The sequence below is a fragment of the Anthonomus grandis genome, chromosome 4, assembly GCF_022605725.1.
Source record: "Anthonomus grandis grandis chromosome 4, icAntGran1.3, whole genome shotgun sequence".
Classification (NCBI taxonomy): domain Eukaryota; kingdom Metazoa; phylum Arthropoda; class Insecta; order Coleoptera; family Curculionidae; genus Anthonomus; species Anthonomus grandis.
In genome coordinates, this window is record NC_065549.1 from 34,644,738 (window position 1) to 34,650,538 (window position 5,801).

At 31.4% G+C, this 5,801-nt stretch overlaps 1 long non-coding RNA gene across 1 annotated transcript; it reads left to right on the plus strand.

The window, feature by feature from the left end:
* The first annotated feature begins 494 nt into the window (after positions 1-494).
* LOC126735547 (uncharacterized) lies at positions 495-1,788 on the plus strand. The gene is made up of 3 exons (XR_007660436.1): positions 495-643; positions 1,387-1,546; positions 1,613-1,788. It is a non-coding gene; the product is annotated as an uncharacterized LOC126735547 (long non-coding RNA).
* Positions 1,789-5,801: the final 4,013 nt, after the last annotated feature.

Consider the following 5,801-nt stretch of genomic DNA (forward strand, 5'->3'; position numbering starts at 1 on the left):
TCCATTATAATAAATTATTGTATATTATGTATATCATTTTAAGTTTTTTTTTTTGAAAAATGAAATAATAAATGTATTAAAGAAAAATATTGTTTTATTTCCATTTGTCCAATTGGTGATATATCGTACACTATGGTTAGTACACTGCCGTAGATTATTCCAGTAAATTAACTCATTTAGATATGTAAAATAAAGCTGAAAAGTGATATTTTTGTTCACATCAAGATCTGATCTAACACCTAATCAAAAAGGCCCTTTTCTCTATGAGTAACCTTTTTGAGTAGGCATTTGCTTTAGATATTACGATTAAATGATAAGATTGTCAGATTAAATGAAATTTGATTTCCCGCCTTAATTTGGCCACGCCTTTCGCCATTTTAATTGGTCCAATTAGGCACGTCAAACAGTCAAGTTAGTTACAACAGTTGCCGTTGCCAAGCGAGAGGGCGCTAGCTGATTTGTCAGAAGAATTTCTATCAGTTTGTATGCAACCACCACTTCTCAATATATTTGTGTTCTGTGAATGTCACTGTTATAGGTTATAAAAAACCGGCGTGCCGTTACTCATAAATCGGCAGAAATTATTAGTTTTTCTGCATTTCAAGATTCGATCGTCAACTTTTCTGGAGTTTTAAATAGCAAGGTATGTAAAAAACTTTAACTTTTCCGTATGTGTGTGTGACGCTAGCGTCCGATCCCGATTTCCAGCGATCAAATCGAGAACGCAGCATATGTCGGTTGCCAGCAACCAATTTATAGTCCGCGCTCCCTGTTATGTATAGAAACTAAGGTTTCGTTGTGAAAATTAATCAAAAGGTCAAATGTTAAAGAAATGAAAAAGGCTCTAACTCCCAAAATCCCTCAAAATATTTTAATAAACCTTTTTTCTGTAATAAATAATGAATATCTAAACTGATATCAGATGGTTACAAACCTCTACAAAAGAAAGGTTTTGGAGAAAGAAAAATTGAATTCTTAGATGCACAAAAAAAAATTAATGATAATTTTTTATGTAATTAATAATAAATATCTAAACCGATTTCAGATGTTTGTAAGCCTCTACAAATTAAAGTTTTTTTTGTAAAAAATGTTTATTTATTAATGTCTTTTCTAATTATTTATTATTTTACAAACATTTATCTTTTATGCTGCAAAAAAATCAAATGAACACTTCTTTTCTCCATATGTAATTATACTTTTTCTTTTAACTAAACAGATATAATCGTTAAATATGAAAAAAATATATTGAGGGCAGAACTTAAACACACTGTAAAAATTTGATTTTAGTTTCTGATTCAGTTGCTAACTTCCTTGACGTAAACAAAAACATACCTCACTCTTCGCTGATTTGGCTTTCAATTATATTAATAAATTATTTTAATCTAGAAAAAGGACATTGAATATAATCAGTTCTGGTTGCTCTTTAATGAACAAAAAGTTGAAACTAAGAACATCAAAGAAAATATTTCTTAGAAGCTGGATATAGTGCTGCCCACTGTGTCTCAGCGGACTTTAAAATGAGTAGGGGGCTAGCTGCAAAATTCAGGTAAATTGATTTTAGAATTCGTAATAATTTTTGACCAAAAATGTAAATTTATTTCTATATTTATAGGAATTGCACCACCCAAATAACCATATGTGTATAAAACTAGTTGGGCTTCTAGGAGTTCAGATGGGTAAATATCGAAGGCTATCATACCACTACTTGGCTGGATTTGGATCATGTATTTGTACCCGGAAATTACTTTCTTTGTATTTGTTTAAAAAAAAATTGTAAAATTATTATGGTATTTTGATTGGTTAAAATAACTCGATTTAATTAGTTTAAATGGAGAGTTTTGCAACATCTCTTAAATCTCAGTTGTTTATTATTAAATATGTTTATTATCTCTTAAAATGTTTATTAGTATTTAAAATTATTAGACTAATAATTCAATAATTTGGTTCCCTTGTAGAGGTTTGCAACCATCTGAAATCGGTTTAGATATTTATCATTAATTACATTAAAAAGTTTTATTCGAATCCTTTGGATTTTTTTTTTAATTTTTACATAGAATATTGAATGTGGTCAAAATATTGATAAAAAAGTAGGATGGTTGCAGAAAATGCAAAACTTTGGAAATTATGAAGATTTTTTTACATACGTTAAATACGTATTTATTGCCGGCTTGCACAATGTTTTTTAGCCCTTGATTTTGCTAAAATTAAAAAATATATATATTGAGGTAATTTTGAAACTTTTTGGGAGCCAAAATTATAAATTTATCGAATTTTTTATCGCTTTGTACTGCTATATTTACATATTTTGTAATTTACGCACACCCAAAATAAAACAGACCTTATGGTCAAAAATGGCGGTAGCTTCAGTAATGTTCCCAGTAGTATTTTTTTACTTTGTCTGGGTGGGTTAGCTGTGCACTCAATTTTGAATAATAAAAGCATAATAGAGTTTTTTACATTATTTTGTGAAAAACACATTTATCAGATATTATTTATTAAAATTGTTTGATATTTTATGTAATTATATATATTAGAAGTATGAATTTTGAAACATTAGTTAAAACATATACAAAGGTATATGAATAACTAACCGCAATCATATGAACCTAAGTCTAAAACTAGAATCTAATGATTAAGCTTTGGAATTAATTTCTAACTATTAATTATTACTAACTGTTGTTCTAAATACATATCTGAATGAACTAATACGAATTTATTGCAAAATGATGAACAAAACTACAAGAATAATGAACTAACCTATACCTTACCCTCTAATTAACTAATTTCAAAACTAATTATATCCTACTAAAACAATAAACTTAAGTGAATCAAATAACTTATAATAAAAAAATAATAAACTGTAAAATCAGTATTAACAAAATAATTAGCAAAGCAGCATTTAAAATTAAAAAAAAGTAGATTATAGGACATAACGTCTGGCACTATTACCCTAAAAATGGCATTTGAAGTTGCTCTTCCATATCTCTGAAACCATAAAAATTGGTCAATATATTCCGCTAAAAATATGGAACTCATGACGTCGAGTTTACAGAGAAACTTCTTCAGATGCGCCCAATGTCCCGCTATAAAATTTGTGCAAACTCCTGTTTGGGGATCAGCAAAATTTCTTGAGTGATTGACTGTTTTGTGGACGTACTGTGAAACCCCGTCCAATGTATTGAGGGCGGCGTATCCTCTCCAGCAGTCTGTCCATATTTCAGTGACTGGCTTTACATGCCCTATAATCTCCCGCTCTAACGTTTCCCTCGGCCTATCATTCATATAGACAATATACGACCTTGTTGTTTGTACATCTATCATGCCCAGTACTCACTTTTTCCTCACAAAGCGATCCCTGTGGTATTTTCGTCTTAAAACCACCGACTCATCTATTCGGACGACATGTCCAGGACCTCATATAAAAATTATAAGTTAGACAAAATTAACGCTTGACATTCAGAGCTACCACCCGGATGTCAAAGATTGGGACTTGACATGCACACGGGGCGTACGCATGTATATACACATGCGCACCCACATGGGGCTGCCGCCCCGTGTTTGTCTCTATAACTACTATAGGGATCAAGCGACTACTAAACCACTATTTGGCGCCAACCCAGGGTTCCAATCCCTTTTTGCAATCCTAACTCCGCATGTGCGCCAATCTGCGTAATCTTTTGCCGTGCGCCAACCACACAGCTCATGCGTGGCATATGTACATACATACATACATACGAGGCTACCACCCATGATTTGCGTGTTAATACTTGCAATTTTTAATACATAATAGTAGAACACATTTGTTGCTCTATTAAATTGTAAACATTCCTTTGTAATTTAAACTAATAAATAATAATTATCTTACCTAATTGAAATTCATCTCATATAAGTAACAAGTGCCAGGAACAAATATCCCGAAACAAACGGATATATTGAATAAGACTGACACTTGTTACCCCAAAATAGTCATGCGCAGTTGACATTTTACACGCCAAGCATACAACAGATCCAACTGCGTCCTAATAGAAAAAAATGTAATCTTTATTGCATCTAAAAACAAGTAAAAAACTAGCAACTATATAAAAATACAGATTTTATAGATATAAATCCGCGTACTCATTAACGAACTTGTAACTGTAACTGCAACAGTTACTGTATCAAAGTAACTACTGTAACCACGTTCTTTACTCTCGCAACCCTCTCGATCTGCATTGTTCGCCGTGAGCTCAAGCCGCCATGTCGCAACCAGAAATGATAGCCAGTGCTGCTTTTATTTTAATAGATGCATTAATTGAATGAACCGTTTTTCTACAATCAAGGTGGGAAGTTTTTAAATTGACACGCTGTGTAAATAGTGTATAAAAGCTTGTAAAAAATTACCTTGTCCAGTTCCACGACTTTTTTTTCTTTGGCTTTTTCTCTTCTCCACGACGCCAATATCGTAATTATTTTTTTCTTGCAGATATCTACAGTTGTGCCTATTACGGAACCAATTTCAGCCCAAGCATCTTCTTTCAAATGCCTTTTATAATAATCCTTATGTTTTTGATCCCATATCACAGGCATCTTTTTATAATTTTCAATTAAGGCCAAAACGTTTTCTTCATCCCACGTAATCATATTTTTTGGTTGCAGTGTTGCACGGCACACGCGAACTTTGCAAAACAACGTCCACGAACCAACCATAGAGTAATTAAAAGTATAAGAGGGTTCAATCCCATAGTAACAAGTAGGCACCATCTTTACCCTAAACTCGATTGCAGCATCACGGATGCGGTCTAACCGAACTAAAATAATTGACATTTGTCACAGTCGGTAAATAGTCTACTGTAATACCGATCCGTCATAGAAATGAAAGGCGTGCTATTCAAAATTTTCGAATAGCGCGAAATTTAAAATTATTGAACCATTAAATCAATTTTTAACAGCGTAAAGGCTGTGAATCTCGATCACAAACTCTAAAAAATTATGAAATAGTGCAAGTGTATTAATTTAATTTTTGAAGAGGCTAAGAGTGATAATGTATGTAATTTAAGTTTATTTTTTACATTTTTTAATTGAATTCGTTAGTTTTTTGACATTAAATTCATCATTTGCTTTTATTCTGTTAAGTTAATGCATTAAGGCCCTTCAAAAAAATTATTTGTTAATAATGCACTTTTCCATTGATTTTTAGAGAATGTGAAAGAGATTTTACAGCCCAATACGCTATCAAAAAAAGATTTAATCGGTCAATTATGTGAGACAATATTTTAGAGATTTAAGTATAATATATTAAGTCCTATTTTGAGAATTAAATGCTCGATAATAACAATGTTAATTTCACTGTTATCAACAAAAATTAACAAGTGTAGGGGTAGAATTAAAGTCAATTGTAAAGTAAGTTTATAATTTATTGTCTTAAAAGGAATCCTGATACAATTGTTTTTGTGCTGCTTTAGCACAACACTGTCCATGGTATGTATTTTGCTTTTTCTACATTTTGAGGATACGATACAAAAATTACAATTTATCAAATTTATAAATTAATTATTTATAGACATAAAAACTATATTTCTCAAAAATATGCCGTAAAAATTTTACGATTACTACCTACTTTTTTGTACAGAGGGTACGCAAAAATGTTAGGGGAGTGGTAATATATAAAAACTAACCCTGTAATTAAAATATTCTTTCTGGAGAGTATGATATTAAAAATTAGTTGGCACTGATGTATACCATAAATTCTAGATGTCATGGGTCCTTTTTCTTAAATATTCAAGGAGAATCCCTGGATCTTACTCCCATCTTATCGAGGTGAG